General features: G+C 36.1%; 1 protein-coding gene across 1 annotated transcript in view; it reads left to right on the forward strand.

The window, feature by feature from the left end:
- The window catches only part of CETN3 (centrin 3), a 209,498-nt gene that overhangs the window by 24,073 nt on the left and 166,400 nt on the right, over nucleotides 1-19,025 (forward strand). Inside the window, exons 5-6 of the transcript XR_015724402.1 lie at nucleotides 6,398-6,500; nucleotides 10,818-10,929. The gene's annotated coding sequence lies outside the window, so the exon portion shown is untranslated. The remainder of the gene's footprint in view (nucleotides 1-6,397; nucleotides 6,501-10,817; nucleotides 10,930-19,025) is intronic.

Genomic DNA, 19,025 nt, shown 5'->3' on the forward strand with positions numbered 1-19,025 from the left:
TAGGATTCTAGTGAATTAAGCATCGGATACACTACATCAATAGCTGCTTAGTGGTTCCTAGCCTCAAGGAAGCCAGAAATATAGGGGGGCTGTGGGAGAACTGGGAAGGAGTCGGAATGTTGAGTGGCAGGGAGACACTGATGGCAAAGGACTGCTGAGTAGTTATTGGTTTGTGTATTCAAGTGATTTATAGATTTACAATCTGAACTTGGATGTTCTGGGATATCCAGGACCTCTAGAATGTGGGAAACCTCTAGAACTAAAGAAAGACAGTATCCTCTAGATTTCAGTTTTTGCCCTGGTACTGACTCTGCTTGACCTCAGTTTTCAAAAGGGCACAGAAAGAAAGCTGAGTTCCATACTGTTCTAAGATGATTGTGGGTGGCATCTACTAATGGAATTGAATAGAAACACTTGGTTCTAGTTTCATTTCAAGACCTGTTTCATTCCTGTGCCTGATTGTGCTTTTGAGCCTAAGGTCCCATTTGCCTTGTATGCATAAATAGATACAGACCAATAAGAGGAATCATTAACTAGATTTGTATAATCTATGAGTCTAATTTTTTTAAAAAGATTTATTTATTGGGGCGCCTGGGTGGCACAGCGGTTAAGCGTCTGCCTTCGGCTCAGGGCGTGATCCCGGCGTTACGGGATCGAGCCCCACATCAGGCTCCTCTGCTGTGAGCCTGCTTCTTCCTCTCCCACTCCCCCTGCTTGTGTTCCCTCTCTCACTGGCTGTCTCTATCTCTGTCAAATAAATAAATAAAATCTTTAAAAAAAAAGATTTATTTATTCATTTTAGAGAGAGAGTACAAGTGGTGGGGAGAGGGAGAGAATCCCAAGCGGACTCCCCACTGAGGGCGAGCCCCCACACTGGCTCAGTTTCATGACCCTGAGATCAAGACCTGAGCGGAAACGGACTCAGATGCTTAACTAGCTGAGCCACCCAGGCACTCCTCCATGAATCTAATTTTTTAAAGCATTATTGTGTTGCATGTTCAGTTTTGTTAATCTATTAACTAAATCTTTGTTTTGAGGGTGTTATCTTTTGGGGGAAGGATTTTGATTCTGGTAATTATGAATGTATTAAGAACAGATTTACATGGAGAACAGATAACAGTCAAACCGGAGGCCCTCTAACCTCCATCTTTAATCAGCCAATTCTTCTCTTAAATCTTTCCCTATGCATTTTTTTCAAGGAGGAATGTACTTAATCTGTTCGAATTAAGAATTTGGAGAGAAAAATAGGACAAGATATATGTTCAACCTCCACCAGGGGGACCTATTGCTGCAACTAAAAAATTAAATCTGAGGAAGAACATGCATTTCACATGCCAGTTACATGACAGTAATTTCAATTTTTTTAAAGTATATAAACAGTTGAAAAAATGCTATTATAGTCCACAAAATGGTATTTCACGTTATAATTTTATTTTTACATTACATATTAAAATTAAAATATAAAAATAGAGATATAAGGCATGTTTTTTTGTTAACCTTTTTTAGTAGACTGACTATAAAAAAACCCTCCATCTTAGTATTTCCAAATGAGCTAAGAGATTAAGAAATGATGTAAGATACGAATGAACAGCATAAATCAGAATGAGAAAAATTCAGAAATGAGGTACTAGAATTCAAGAAAGAATTAGAAAAAAAAGTAGCCTGAGTATAAAATGAAAATATAAACTCAGTCATTATCTGAGATACATTTATTTAAAATATCTATACGATAACCTACATAAAGGCAGAACAAATCTTTTTTACAAAACACATTTCTGAATTTTACCAATTCAGTTTATTTTATTCCCTGTTCTGGCTTTTGTCTGGGACTTAAAGGCTTACAATTTTTATGAAATATTTTCATTCATATAATGTATGAATACCATAAGATTCATAATCACAAAATGGGTAAGTTTTATAGTCACAAAATTGGGAAATCCATATTTTTGCTTCACTTCTAGGAGTGAGGACATATTTTGTGCTTTCAGATTATACATGTTTTCTTAGCGTCCGTTACTATCCTATTTATTCATACCAGTATTTCTTAATACCCCTTAATATTTTTTGTGGTTTAAGTAATTCCATTTCTATATTTTGGCTCTTTTTACCTGACTCATATTACTACCTTCTTTTTTATTTTACTGATTAGAAGTAATCTACAGTAATGGTTTTCAGTGATGAGTAGAGTTTACAAATTCTGTGGGGCAGATAATACTATACCCATTTTTCAGATCAGGAAATTGAGGCTGAGAGTGATTACATTACTTGAGTAATGTCTCATACTCTGCCTTCTGATTCTCAGCCCCAGTATTCTTTCCACAATACCATAGCTGATTTTAATAATCCCAGATATGGACTAACCATTGTTCCAAGCATATTTCTTCAACCTAGACTAGTGAGCTCATAATTTGAGTTAGTGTGCCTTCTAATCAGACATGTTTTTCTTAAGAGAAATACCTTGCTCTAGATAGCCCTTTGGATAATTTCCATTGTCCTTAGTAAATATCAACACAAGGTATTTTAGATATAGTAAGAGAATTTTTTAAATAGATACTGTAATACTACACTTTGCTCCACAATGTAGTTATGATGCCTTTGAATTTCTGCTTATACACACACACACACACACACACACACACACACACACACACATTTTTCTTCCCAAAGAAAAGTTTTAACTCTACATTAATAAGAATGGAATGCAGTTTAAGCTTATGAACTGGAAGTGTGTCCTAGACATATGAAAAGTTTTACTTGTACTGAGAAATACATGATAAAGTGCACTGAATAGAATTTCATCTATCAGTTATTTTTGTAATAAACTGTTACATGCTGGGATTTGGGGTTAAACCAGACATTTCTCTACTGTTGGGATTAAATATTGGTACAACCACCACAGAGGGCAATTGATAACATCTGTCAACACTATAAAAGCTAGACAGCACTTGGCTCAACAACATGTTCTTTGAACTTTAGCCTATGGATATACTTGTACACATACAAAATTATGTTTAAGATTATTCATAGGTTTATTATACCAAAAATTGGAAGCAAATGTCCCTTGATAGGAGGTTGATTAAATAGAATACTATACAGCTGTCAAAAAGAATGAGAAGGCTCTATACTGATATGCAAAGAGCTTCAAGCAACATTAAATGAAAACTGCAAGCTACAGAATAGTCAAGTTACCTTGTGTAAAAAGGGAAGAATAAGAATATATTCATTATTCCTTGTACATACATAAACTCTTGAAAGGTACACAAGGGATTAATAAAAGTGATTACCTGCTTGGGATTGAAGGCAAAAGAGGCAACTGGATAGCTGAGGAACAGGTAGAAGAGACACATTTTCTTTAGAATGATGAGAATATTTTACCTATTCTTAAAATGTATGTGAGAAAGAGAATATATAAGCCAAAGATTAAGTAGACAAACTTTTGCTCCCTAAAATGACAATAAAGGGATATATATATATATATTTTTTAAAAGACATAACACTTGCAAGGACAAACAATGGAAGAGGAGGAAACAACAAATTTTGGCAAGCTGAAAAGCAGGTGAATGAATGGTACTGATTCAGCAGACCTACAAAGCCAAATTCTTTGCTGACAGTGGGAAAAGCTGAGAAGCTTTCGCATTGCAGATTCTCCAAAATGTTCAGGAATTGACTTTACCAGGTATCTCTGGAAATGAGATTGAAGGTGGGGCTAAAAATAGGAGGATTGGTTGGCAGCCTCTTTAAGAAGCAGTTAAATCCCCAATTGCACAGCCAGACAAATTCTCTTCCCCAGTCTTCAGGTTTAGCCTCTGGAGTAGGGGGAACAACACAACAAAAAACTAAGCAAAACACCCCACAAAACTCTCTGGATTGAGAGAAGGGGAGGAAGGGGGCAGTAACTTGCTGAAAAGAAAGTGATTAATTGAGCATTTGCCTACCGAATACCAAGACCCTCTCCCTTGCCTCTTTTCCCACTTCGTGCCCAGATTAACAGTCCAGTCTAGGCTGAAGATGCTTCATTATGAAATCTGACCAGTCAAGAGAAAAGACGTCTGGGGAACCCAATGAAATGACCAGCCAAAACACCCTATAGTAAATCTCACAGTTGACAAGTGCTAGCATTAACTAAGAGCTTTTAAACAACTTTTTAGTACCTCCAATTTTAAATATGAAAAACCAAGTTTACTAAGGAATTGAGGAGAGTTTTAACAGTGGAAGGTGAATTCACTATAGTGAATGCTGTGTTGCGTTGCTCAACTCTGCCCTTCAAGAACTGAGGCAGTCTTTCCTCCAGCTCCTGTTGATGTTGACTTGAGGGCTGTATAGTGTCACTTTACTCCAGGCTTACATCTCTTCCCCAGAGCAGACCATATCCAGTCTGGTTGAGATATGGGATTTGCATCGTGGGCACAAAGATATGTTTCCTTTGCCTCATTTAGGAGTACCTCTGAAGGCCCATCCCATCTCCAGAGCTCTCTATGGGATTGGCTGTTGAAAGTGCATCACAATTCAGTTTTTAATTGCTTAAATGTATTGCTCTTGAAGGCACTCCCCAATTAACCCATCTGCCCGTAAATCTCAGTCTCAGGAAACCCTGCTCACAACAGAATCCAAAACAAATAAATAGAAAAAGGTGGGAAGAAAAGGAGTAATAACTTCAGGTAGATAAGAGAAGATACTAAATCCATGAGATAAAAAATGCAAGACACCCTAGAAGAAACCTTGAAAGAACATAAAAGAGCCACTGGGAATTAAAGAAAATATATGATGGCAGACGTGAAAAAAATTGAATACATAACTTGGAAGATAAAGTTGAGAAAATCTCAGAAAGTAGAAGACAAAGACAAAGGGGGAAAAAGATATTTTGAAGGTCGTTCTAATTATCTGGCATATGAATAAAAGAAGTTTCAGAACAGAGAAATGGGTGTCATGGGGAGGATAAAGGGAAAGCAGTCATCAGTAAAATAATCCAATAATATTTCTCAGAATTTAAGAATTCATTTCCAGGTTGAGTGCTTGGCCCAATCATGTATATTAGGGCACCTCAGCAAAATTTCAAAATACTGAGGGACAAAAAGAAGATTCTGTAAGCTTCTAGAGAGAATAGATAAGACACATAAAAAGTATTGTAGGTCAGAATGACTCCTTAAACACTGGAAGCTTGAAGACTATAGATCAGTAGGATCAAAATGGTGAAGAAAAATGACTTTCTAGCTAATACTTTATACCTAGCTAAACTATTAATGAAGTGTGAGGTAGAATAAAAACATTTGCAGACCTACAAGTCCTCAAAATATTTACCCCTCTGCTTGTCTTTTCTGGAAACTCCTGGCAAATATACTTCCCTAAAAGGAGGGAGTATAATAAGAAACTAAAAGATACGATATCCATGAAATAGCCACACAGAAGCAAAGCAGAATCTCTATGATGTGGGCTAAGAGCAATACCAAGATCCTGTGCTCTTAGGCATAGAGAGTGACCAGTTCAGACTGGAGCAAGTCAGAAGGGTTCTGGCAGAAATTATTCAAGAAGATGAAATTACTAGAATACCTAATATGACTAAAAAATTGAGAAGAGATTTAACAATTTTCAGAGAATTTGGGGTTAAATAAGCAAAAGTAAATGCAAGACCATTATTAACTCCAGTGAAATGAAAATCGATGCAAGAAAAAAGTAATAATAATGTTCTTTATTGCTTGACTCCAAAACACATATCATAAAAGGTGGACATTGAATATTGATCTAACAAAAATTTATGAAATAATATTAGGAGGATGGAGGAAGTGTGTGTTGTATACATGTGTGTATATGCTCATGCATGCGTATTTGTTGGAGTTAGAGAAACGTTCATCTTCTATAGATAGAACTGGTAATGTAAGCATGGAGCATACTTTAGTATTAAGAGCATGAACAGAGTCCAGACTACCTAGGTTTGAATTGTAGCTCTGCTACTTTCCAGTAGTATGATCTTGGGCAAATTACTTCTCTGTGAATCGGTGCTTATATGTAAGAGGGAGATAATAATAATAATACATATCACACAAGATTACTGTGAGGATAATATAAATGTGAGCTTAGAAAATCACCATACTGTTATATAGTAACTACATATAAATATTTTCAATTTATGTTATCTATTGTAGACTGAACTGTGTCCCCCACAAATTCGTATGTTGAAGCCCTAACCCTCCAGTACCTTACAGTGTGACAGTATGTGAAGATTCATGCACATGCCTTGAAAGAGGTAATTATGTTAAAAGGAGACACTTAGGGTGGGCCCCAATCTAATCTGACTGGTGTCTTTATGAGAAGAAGAGATTAAGACATACAACGAGAGACACAAGGTATGCATAGGCGCAGGAAAAAGACCATGCATGGACACAGTATTTCCTTCTCACAGGTGGCACACAGAGAAGATGGACATCTGCAAGCCAAGAAGAAATGTTTTAGGAGAAACCAGACCTGCTGACACTTTGATTTTGGGTCTTCTAGCCTCTAGAATGGTGAGAAAATAAATGTATTACTCGAGCCACCCAGGCTATGATTCTTTGTTAGAGCAGTCTTAGCAAACAAATACATTATCATATCATTGAAAGATTGGATTGAATACCATAAGATTCAATTTGAAGAGCTGAGAGTGCCTTTGGGAAGCAGGATATGACAGTGGGGAAGAGAGATTGCTTTGTTGTTTTTTTTTAAGTGAAAACTTTGTAGAACTCATCAACTCCTTAAACTATGTATATTTATAACTTTGATAAAAGTACAAACAAAAAAATGGAGGGCAGTGTCTGAAAAAATCAGAGTTACCTCTTGCCTTTTTTCATCTGAGTGATTAAGAACTCTGGAGTTCTCTTTCAAGCACTGTGGCCATCTGGGGTTCTATCAAAGATGCCATCAAATGGGGATTAATGGCACTTTGGGCACTCTTTATTAATGCCGGCTAAATTTAGTCTAGCCTCAGTACTGTCCAACTAGCTAATTAGGACTCATTGCTCCTGGGTAGGAACCTGACTTCACCAATAACTCTTTTGTAGCTGAGCCCCCTCAGAGACACTGTGAAGTTCTCACAGCACTTGATAAGAGATGTTATATATCAGTTATGGGGATAATTTTTTTAATATTGTATTTCCATATAGTTTCCTTTATCTGGCCTCTGTTTTCTCTCCCTGTGGCCCTTCTGACAGGGAAGATATAATCAGCTAGTAATAGAAAGCCAACTAGAAATGTTTGATCATAAGGAAATATTTTCACATATAAAAAGAAATCTTGAGATGCTTGGTTAATACGTGGGAAGTCCAGTTAATGGCTTGGTGACATTTTTAAGGACCCGGGTTTCCTATCCTTATTCTGGGCTGCAAGTTGTAGCATGCTGGCTACTCTCTTCGTAGGTGCAAGATAACTGACTGCACCAGTTCCAGACCTCATGTCCTCAGAAAAATTATCCAACGGCTGCACAGGAAATGACATCCGTACTCATATCCCTCTCTAAGAAAGGAACCTTTTGCCAGAAGCTCCAGCACAGCTGGACATCTCGATGACCCTAATTGCATAGCATGTCATTCTTAAACTAAGTAGCCAGAGTAATGGAATTACCAGGGTTCCCTTAGTCCAAATAATACTCTGAAGATGGAGAGATGCTCAGGCTCCCCTGAAACACACCTCTGACCCATACTTGAATAAAGTCAGGATCATTTTAGCAAGGAATAAGAGAGGAAAAGGGCAAGCGTCATGAAATAGGGAAGAAGATATATATATATATGTTTTAGCAACAGTTCTGGTATGATAGGAAGGGGAAGTAGAAAATTCTCTCACTGGGAAGAGGAGAGAGAGAAAGGAAGGTGGTAGATCAGAGATGACTGTTCTGCCCTCCCTACCTGGAGGTTTAAATTTAGGGAGGGATATTGTGGACAGAAATTAAGGGTGATAGAAACACCTGAGTCCTGGTGAAGGGACCCTTAGTCCTGGCTTCTCAAGACAGCCTGGAAACTTCTAAGTTTTTTAGGGAATCCTGAAACTGGGATGAAGCCATAGCCAATGGGTGACTGTGTAAGAGATTAGATGGCTGAAAAATGGGGCTAGGTAAAGGGTCTGATATTGTGTACAAATTCCATATAATCTGAAGTTTTTGCAGAAGGTGGATTTTATGCCTGGAGACTTTGGTCGAGGCCAGGGTCTTTCTGGACTGCATCCAAAAGAATGGACAAAACCTGAAGCACAACAGGGGCACTCCCCTCAGCTACAGCATGAAAATATGAAAGCTTCACTCTGCCCTTACTCTTCCCAGGAAGGTGAAAGGGGAAGGAGGGGAATGAAAGAAGGTGAAAAACAATCCTGACAGGGACTTTGAACTTTTCATTGACTGAATATTCACAGCTCATGATGCAGATAGATGGAATTACATTTAAGTGGCAAGTTGCTCTTGGCCAAAGGAATATGGCTCCAGAATAAGAGATCAGTTATGGTGAAGAATTATCATTTTTCCTCACCTCAAAATATATGAATTTTGGCTTTGTTATATTTTACATTTTCCAGGATTATCTTCCTTTTTTCACCTTTTGGGGAAACATTGTGAGAAAGGGGAAAATAAAACAAAAAATATGAAGATGGAGATGTATAAGATCCTCTTGAGAAAGGGCTAATGCTACATTTACATGAACATTAATTAGGATTATACAAAAATGATGTAAAATTATTTAGCTGAACACTTTAAGAAGTTAATATGGTTAATCAAATATTTTTAGTGTAAGTAAACCAAATATGATTTGGGCTTTTTAAAAAAATGCATGCATTAAAATGTTTTTTTATTATGTAAAGATAAACATGATTCAGTACAGAAACAAGCAACCAGGTCACTTATATTTATTTTGTTTGCATTATGTTTTCTTTTTACTACATATGTTTAACCAGGTGGAAAACAACAGAAAATTTTCGTTTTTAAAAACAAATATAACCTGGTCAGGAACCAAATTTACATTCTAATTACATTATAATAAATCAGGAATGTTTATGGTCCCATCTAGCACCCAGTTAAAACTCAACACATGTATAACAATAACAAGAAAATTTGTTGGCCAAAATGTTGTAATAGCTACTCAAAATACATGAATAAATTTTAATACTCAGAAAAGAAATAACAGACATACAGAATGTATTTGAGGCACATGTATCATTTGAACAAGTGCCAGAGTTATGTAGCTGAAGATTAAAGTGTGATTTAGAGATATATTCCACGCCGTATGCACGTGCATCGCCTCCATTAGCATTAATAGAATTTACATGCACACAGAGGAGAGAACTGGAATTTGTTGAAAGGCAAAGGAGGAATGATTTTTAGCTCTGCCTGTAATTCTAGAGGCATGGGACTATATTATTAAAAGCTCTGTGAAAGGCCTTAATTTAGGAACTGAGATATAGAAGCTCGATATCAACCTACTACATGTATACTTCGTTTGTATTATTAGAGAAAAGTGAGCCAGGCAGGCTAAAGAATTTGTCAAAGACTGTTCTGGGATCACAGTACTGTGTGGGAAACAATATATGCATTTTGGATGTGGAATAATTTGAGGAATATGAACAATTTCTAATCTGAGACAGAATGTAATTGATGTTATTGTAGCCATTAGCAGGTGTGCGTGTGTGCATGCACACACACACACACAACACACACACACCAGTTACTTATATTACTTATATTCACCTATATGCACCTGTTCCCTACCCAGACTTTAGGAAGATTTAAATACTTTCAACCTATTGAGTATATATATTGTTTCTTGCTGCAAGAGTATCAGAAAATTGTTGAATCCTAAGGTTCCAGGGAAATTTGGAGGGGAATTGGAGGGAAAAGTAAATTTGTATCCTCCCGTGTACTACTTACCTGGAAATGACTCTCATTAAATATACCCATTCCTTTACTAAGTATTAGGAAGAAATAAATTAGCTAAATAATTAATCAGACCAAGATGCTGACAAGTGATAGACTTAACTTTCTGTGGGAATAATTGTATGTGAAAGTGCAGTTTATTTTGGAAAGCCCCTTGGCAATATATTCATTCATTCATTTGGCACATTCTTGGTGAATGTCTACTATGTACCAGTCACTTTTCTGGCTCTGCTGACCCAGAGGCAAGTAAGATAAAATTCCTGAGCTCATGGACTTTACAAGTGAGCGATATGCATTAAGGACTCTAAAAAAAATGTCTGCACTTTTTGGTTGTTAATATATCTGTATTAATCCAATCTGATAAATACTTAGAAATTTGCACAAAGATTGATGCATATGTATTCCCATTGCCTCATTATTAAATGCTTAGATACTTTTGCATATGTTTTGAAATTCTCTACAATAAGAAAAGAATATATCTAGTAAAAAAGAGTACTTTCAATTGTCTTGATTTTTTTCTGCCCTTTTTGAAATTTCTGAGCATACATTACTTTTTTAATTATAAATGTCTTTTAAGGCCCTTTTAGTGTAAACATACAAAATTGATGAACTTTGGGGGCAGAAGATATTTGTAAAAAGCAACTCCTCACTATTCCCTTGCTTACACACATTGTCTTCCCCTGACTTTTGAAAGATTGCTACTGCCCGTGCCAGAATCCTGTAGTGGATTTTTCTGTATCATAAGAAACTAGCTCAGAACTGTTTGAGATGCCGGGTATGAGTAGAAATATTTGGGCCAAAATTGAGCTTTAAATGAGAAGAAACATTGGAAGGAGCCTGGGTGTTTTCCTACTTCTTACTAAGAAATGTGAATTGTCAGGTGCTCAAATACAAAATATGTCATGAAGTATTCACAAGTATTCCATTCTTCTTCCAGGCAATGGAAGGATTGAAAGTCTCACCTCCTGTGAAGTTAGGTGGACTATGTCACGTGTTTTGGCTAATGAAATGTGAGCAGAAGTGCTATGTGTCAACCAGAGTTGGGAATGGTAAGAGCCTGTCTGCACTCTCTGGGGTTCCCTTGCTATGATGGTCATGAAGCTCTGTGTCAAGATGGAGCACCCACAGCTTGGGTTTCCTAGTGACTTAGCGATAGGATTGAAACGTCCTGTGCCCCTCTTTTAATATTTAGTATGGACAGAGTTAAAGGGTTGTGTTAAGTTACCACATTGTAGAAGTTGTTTATTATTAGTCCAGTCCCATTGAACTAATAAAAAGGTAAACAAAAATTATGATATTTTGGTATCTTAACAACACAGATTTCCATCCACAGATCACTCATTAAATAGTTTGTCTTTCAAATGAATCATTTATTTGTTTTTTTTTTTAACCCAAACGGTTATCATACGCTAATGAGTCAGGAAGAGTTGAAATCTCAGACATCAAGTCATTTATACTTTCAGTATCTACCCCTTCTGGGGGAGAGAATGTCTCTAGGTTTTAACTTTAGCTTTCTCAGTGGGTCATGTCAGTCACAGGCAGTTCATAAGATGGTGGGAGTTGTTTTTGCATGGCTGTAAAATAATAATAATAATAATAATAATATATAGATAGATAGATATAGATATAGATATAGATATATCTATCTATCTATATCTATATCTATATCTATATCTATATCTATATCTATATCTATCTATATCTATATATATCTATATCTATATCTATCTATATCTATATATAGATATAGATATATATATATCTCCACCCCTCACCTCCATTCCTGACATAGAGCTCTTGAAACCCTTGTAAATAGGGGTGCTGGGAGACTCTTTTGTCCGAATATTTATCTTTGACTGCAGTTTCTGACACAGAGCTCTTAAGACCTTTGTAATCTCCAGAGCAATAGGAATGTCCAACACAGAGCTCCTAAATTCCTTGGAATTTCCTGGGCGATAGGAATGTCTTGTTCTAACGAGTTGACTCTAGGTAGGCCCCTGGGTGGGACTGGTCACCAAAAAGATCAAGTCATGATTAAAAGTTTGAGACTTTTAGTATCACCCTTCATTCTCTGGAGAGAGGAGAGAGGCTGGAAACAGTTACTATTCCGTCATACCTATGTAACGAAACCTCTATAAAAACCCCCATAGGACAGGGTTCAAGGTGGTATGTCTTCATGGAGACTGAATTTCCTGTGCTCGGGACCTTCCCAGATCTTATCCTATGTATCTCTTTATCTGACTGTTCATCTGTATCCTTTTATCATATCCTTTGTTATATTATAAACTGGTAGACCTCTCTGTTTCTCTGAGTTCTGTGAGCTATTCTAACAAATGATTGAATCTGAGGAGGGGGTCACGGGAACCTTTACTTTGTAGCTAAGTTAGAAGTTGTGGGCAGCCTGGAAACCTACTACTTACAGTTGGCATCTAAAATTGGGGGCGGTATTGTAGGATTGACCCCTTAACCTGCGGGGTCTGCACTAATTCTAGTTAGTGTCAGAATTGAATTGAATTGTAGGACACGCAGCTGGTGTCACAGAAAACTGCTTAGTGTGAGAAAAAAAAAAGACGCTCCCCACATCTGGTGTCAGAAGTATTGTGAGTGTGGTAGCAGTGTCAGAGTAAAGGAGAAACACAGAGAAGAGAGTTTTTCCTTACAAAAGGCCCATTACCTATAATCAAATCTTCCCATAGAGGGTCAGAGAGCAGTGTGTGGGTTCTTTTGTGGCTCAGCCACAAAAGCCATCTACAAAAATAAGACCATTGCTTTAGATGTGGGTAAAGGATCTTTGAAACCTTGACCTTGGAGAATGGAGAATGCTTAGTATTTTTGTTTACTTATTTTTATTTATGTTAAACTAGAAGTTTCTAAGTATGATTCTGTGACTCATAGTTTACCTACTACTTTGTAACCATACTTATATGTCAAGTAAATTGTGACAAACTGAAGGGACTTTTGTTTGTTAACTCTGCAAAGTATCTATTATAAACAAATGGGATGCTTTTATGCAATAGATAGTTATGAAGCACCTAAGATCATACACACTTTCCTTGGTGTGTATATTTTATTGGTTTTCTCTGCAAATTGATTTTGATTTTTTTTTCATTCAAATAGTCACCCCAAATTTCCCAAATTTATATGGACTCAGTTTTTATCACCAGCAGAGACAGATTAGAATGGTTTAATCCTAAATACAACTTCCTGGAAAGAGAATCTGATTGGATAAGCTTTAGTGTAGTATCCAAATCTGGCCCAATTAATTGTGGCCTACGGCAACTGGTTACTGAGTAACACATTGATTTCATGATTCATCTCTGGATGGGGTAGAATATTTGCTCTCAGAGACAGAGGCTGACAACCCAGAATGTGTAGGCTGCAAATATAAGTTGAAACACAGTACAGTTGGAAATCATTGCTCTAGTGTATTACTAGTACAATTAAATTAGTTGTATACCCTCAAAGGATTTAACTATCACAACCATTTTATAAAATTGTTCCTTTAAGCTATTATAGCTGTTAAAATATTTCTATATGGTTTTTATTTAAATTAATAATATAATTTGGGGCATGTCATTTTAACAACCAAGTTGTACTTTATAATAAAAAAATTACTGTATACAATCATAATATCAGTGAATATATAATAACATATGGAGATGAGAATGAGTTTTGAGTAAAGTTTATAGAAAGTATATGAAATAGTGATTTGAATGATATAATTATACTAGAAGAGATATTTTATAAATCGAACAATATGTTTCAAATTCCAAACTCAAGGAAGTAAAGAAATTGTTAAAGATTTACATTAGGGCAGTGTTTTCTAAAGTATTAGCTTTATAAGCTGCTCCTCCAGAAGGTTCTATGCTGTATAAGAGAACTGCTACTACATTCCCCTCTTGAAAACTAACATTTCATATTAGTGTATCAGAAGCTCTGATATGTCCTGTCAGAGTGAAAGTTGCTTAACTTTGTAACCCAAAATTATTTGAGTTTTTTTTTCTTTTAGCTGAATAAAAATGCTTCAGAATTAGTGTTATGAACTCAGCAAGTTGTCTTACTTCGAGGGTTTCATATCACTCACTACCTATTAGTTTTTATATACTCCTAAAGTCAATTGAAGTTACTATATTCTAATAATACATGTTTTAGAAAAGACTGGTAAGAACAAATGTCAGGCAAATGTTGGCATTTGGTAGGTTCCTCAAATCCTCTTTTGATATTCAAACAGCCCCTAATAGGGACCATATCACTAGGGGGGCATGTTGTTGATGATTGATAATTGATGGATTATCAGTTTGTGTTAGACAACTCCACAAACCACCTAAATGAGCATATGTTGTGAAGTTAGGCTTAGTCATTTTAATCTATACTTTTATACTGCAAGCATCTCATCTCCATGGATACCATAACAAACAGATGTTCTTAGCTGAAGTCACTTCGAAAGAGTTCAAGTGATGATAAATGGAAAAGAAAAAAAGACAAGACTTCACTTTACTCTTTACCAAGCAAGGTACATATTTAGTCATTCATATATTTATCCAAATAATATTTATTGAACATTTACAATGTGCTGGGCACAATGTAGAGATAGGCAGTCCTGCCCTTTCAGAATGGACTTTTCTTTTTTTTCCAGATTTTATTTATTCATTTGACAGAGAGAGAGAAAGAGAGCACGTGAGAGCACAAGCAGGGGGAGCAGCAGAGGGAGAGGGAGAAGCAGCCTCTCCGCTGAGCATGGAGCCAGATGCGGGGCTTGACCCCAGGACCCTGGGATCATGATCCGAGCCAAAGATAGACGCTTAACTGACTGAGCCACTGAGACACCCCAAAATTGTCATTTTGTCATGAGAAAGAGGCTTGTCTACAATCTGATGCTAAATATTACACTATATTCCAAGAATAAATACAGATTTCGTGGGAGGTAGGCATTGGAGTTGGTATTAAGGAGGTTTGGGGTTAACTCTTAGCCAATTACTGAAGGCTTAGCATAATGGTTCTCAAACTTCAGTGTGAGTGTGCATTAGAGAGGGCTTGTTAAAATACAAACTGCTGTCCTTCAACCCCAGAGTTCCTAATTCAATAAGTCTAGTGTGGAACCTGAGAATTTGCATTTCTAACAAGTATGCAGGAAATGCTGATGCTGCTGGTCTTGGGACCACACTTTGATAATCACTAACATAGGGAGTGTATTAGTTAACTATTGCTACTATAACAAATTATCCCAAACTTAGATGATTTAAACCAATAAGTATTTACTATCTTACCTAGTTTCTGTGGGCCCAGGAAATTGGGAGTGCCTTAGCTGGATGGTTTTGTCTTGAAGTCTCTCATGGGGTTTTAGTTAAGACATTGGTTAGAGCTGCAGTCATCTGAAGGCTTGGCTGGGACTGGAAGATCCACTTCCTAGGTGGCTCACACACATAACTATTGGCAGGAGGCCCCAATTCCTCACTGACTGTTGGCAGAAGGATTCAATTCCTTATCACAGCTAAGCCTTCCTTACCTCTTCATAGGGCTGCTTGACTATCCTCATGTCATGACAGCAGGCTAAACCCCTACCCCCCCCCACCCCGAGCAAGTGATCCAAGATCAAGAACAGGAGGAAGCTGCAAAGACTTTTATGAAAGTCATACATGGTTACTTCAACCACATTAAAAGTGAGTCACTAACTCCAGGCCCACTTAAGGGGAGGGGAATTAGCAACTACCTTTTGGAAGATGGAGTATCAAGAAATTTGTGGATGTATTTTAAAACCAGTAAGAGATTATACTCTAGTACTTCACTAATAATTAATTGTTACTTAATTATTAGTAAATTAATCAGTTACTCACTCTTCCAGGATGATAATATGATAGAAGTAGAAATGCTGAGTGGTGGGAATTCAATAACCAGAACTGAGATTACCATACTTCTACTTTCTGTGATTTCAAAATATTTTGAAAATGATAGTTTAACAATATTACCCATATTTTGAATATTACTCATATTTTGAATATTCCTATTTTGTTAAAATAAAATGAGTAGGATTGTGTATCTAAGGATGGATGAACCTATGTAGCTCTAAGTGTAAGTTTGAACCAGTAAAGGTTAAGAACATGAGGTCTGGCGTTTGAGGCCTGGCTCAATCCCTTATTAGCTGTGTCATCTTAGGAAAGTTATTTAGCCTCTCTAGAATTCAGTCAGCTTCCTCGTCTGTAAAATGGATTTAATAATAGTACCTACTTTATAGAATTGTTTTGAAGATTAAAATGAGACACTAAATGTTAAAGAGCTAAGAAAGTACTTGGATATTTTTGTTTCATTATTTATGGATATATACATATACATTAAAAATAGAACAATTCAGAAGGGATTAAAATGAAAAATATAAGTTTAATTTAGAGCATAGCAGACTTCACTGACTATTTGGAGAGGTTAAAAATTTATATCTCAGTCAGACAGCTTTAAATTGTATTAAGCTCTGCTCTGTTTAAAGGAAAAAAAAAAAAAACCAATTCGGCGATTTCTTGTAACTTGCACTCTAGCCCTTGCTATATGGTTTCCCTTTCTCCTTCTCCATTCTTCCTCCCCGCTTAAGGAACACCCTGTTCCCCAAATTTGTTGCATTTTAATGCAGAGAAATGTACTCCTCCCTTTCTTTTTTTTTCCTTCCGACCTGAATTTCTCCATTCAAAAGGGTCTGCATGATATTTTCCTATACAAGTATCATTCTTTCTCCCTCTAAGAAGAATTCTAGTGCCAGTTATTTGATATATATTTTTAATTCTGCCATTATAGATTAATTCTTAAAATATCTATTAGCAACCATGGCTACTGATTATGCACTTTATTGTAACCATGAATAAGCTGAGCCTGTGATCTACTCAAATAGAAAGGTGGGAAGTAGTAGGTCTGGTGCATACCGTGTGTAATGCTTGCATATATTCTTGATAGGTTCTGAGGAATGATATATCATGAACATTGTTTTTAATAATCCCAATTGTCACTTTGTATTCCATGTCACATAATTCTGACTAATAAAAATTTTAAAACCTCAATTTACCAGAAGGCAAATAACCTCAATTTGAAGTTTTAAAATATACTTTCTTTAGAGGACAAAGGTAAAAGCCGGGGTTATTGGCTCTTAGATTCTGGCCCAGGATTCTGTGTCTTTAACTTCAGAGGTGTAGAAAAAAATGATTAGTGGTCAGGATGATGGCTGAAGTGTTGTCAAGTCTTGTCATCAAAACAGGCTTTTTTATGGTGTATCCTTTACTTAATGCTTCTCAATTTCCTCTGAAGATCGGATTCAGAATCACTCCAGAGTTACATTCATAAATACCAAATTCAAGTGGAGTCTCTTAAGGAAGAGCCCCAGAATCTGCATGGTAGCAAGTTCTCCAATAATTCTTCTGCGCTATAAAATTTGCTGTGCTTAATAAAACAGTTTTAGAAAGATGTCCAATAACAAACTTGAATCTACAAAAAGGATTTTCTCCTTCATGATTAGTTAGCCAAAGATTATATTAAACAATCTAATTGTTCTTGCTAATTGAAATTTTATTATAATGTGGTGGGTTGATCAATTTTGTTTTAAAAATTCTATTTGTACCCTTTAATTAGACAGTCAGTGTAGCAATGAATATTTAATGGGTGGTTTTAATGAGACAGGTATTAGAAGAGTGGAGAGGTATAGCATGAGAAAAAGTTAAGAACCCAGGTCTCCTTATTTCTAGTCCAGTGCTATTTGTGTGGGTTTTATCTTTCTAGGGTTGTTTTTTGCCTCTCATGCTCTGTTTTTAGTTTTAACAAAATTAAAATTTCACTCAATTATTTTATCTTTTTCAGGTTTCATTAGGGGTGTGTGTGTGTGTGTGTGTGTGTGTGTGTGTGTGTGGTACAGTTAGAAAGATCATAGGCTTTGAAATCAAACTGAATTGTGAATTCCAGTTTTGCCACTTACTATCTGAGTGATTATAAACAAATTTAATAAGTTCTGTGAGCCTCAGTCTGTTAATGGGATAATTCCTACGTTATAAGATTATTGTCAGGATGAAACAAATAGATGCTTACATTTGTCTCTTTTACTTTTTCCTTAGAAAAATTCTGGCCAATATAAAAAAGTATTTAGATTAATTTAACTCGACCAATGGTATTTAACATTTTGAAATTATCAAATTATTTGTGTGTACTTTTTTCCATTAGGCAGTTTGAAGATGAGTAAGGGTGTTTTTCTGATTAATTGGTTGTTCTTTCAATTCACAGTATGTAATATTGATCTATCTTCTCTGTAAGGAAAGTATGTATCGAAGTTGCAAGGTACTGAGGAGTCTCTTACTCAAACTGTATCTCCTTTAAGCAAGTACCAGAATCCAAGCTTTAGGAGGTGCAAAGGAGAGAATTTTAAGTTACATGTGCCCTCAGGTTGGATTCACTAATAGACAGACACAATAAACAGATGGAAAGGTAAATAAAAATGGAAGACTTAAATAACATTTCAAGCAACTTTAAAAGAGCTGACTGACCCGGGCAGTGACTAATTGTCATAATGCCCACCATTAGCATGAATATGTGCTAATGCAATTCTCTGAAGAATAGTCAACTTTTACATAAAATAAAAGCATCCACCTGAAGCTGATATTAGCAATCAGAATTACGTTTTTCTCCCTCCTATCTCCAGGACAACCCAGGGAGGGCAGAAAGGAATGATGTCCATTGTTATTTACCAATCTCTATCTTAAGTTGATGAGACATAAAACTGGACCTTACTTTTTAGTGTTAGAAATTATTCATGAGAATAGCAGTGAAGTATGTAGTATTTAATCTTTCTTTGTAATGATTATAATAGGCAAAGAGAAGAAGGACTATAATGATCAAGCAGTTGGAATGTTTCCTTCGTCCTGCTTATGGTGTTAGAGCACATGTTAAAATAATGGCTTATGCTTTGATTCTAAACACCCTTTAATAAATGAGTGGGGAAGCTGGATCTGTATACCTAGACAAATTAAAATTAAAAAAATCAAATGAAGTTTAAATTAATTAATTTTAGGTGCCTAATTTGAATATTTCAGGTATTTATTTTTCTCCACTCTTTCCCTTGCATCAGTGATTTCTTTTTTTTAGGATTTATTTTATTTTTAAGTAATCTGTACACCCAGCGTGG

Source organism: Ursus americanus, chromosome 5, assembly GCF_024610735.1.
Source record: "Ursus americanus isolate L20-20 chromosome 5, mUrsAme1.1.p, whole genome shotgun sequence".
In the NCBI taxonomy this organism is placed as follows: Eukaryota; Metazoa; Chordata; class Mammalia; order Carnivora; family Ursidae; genus Ursus; species Ursus americanus.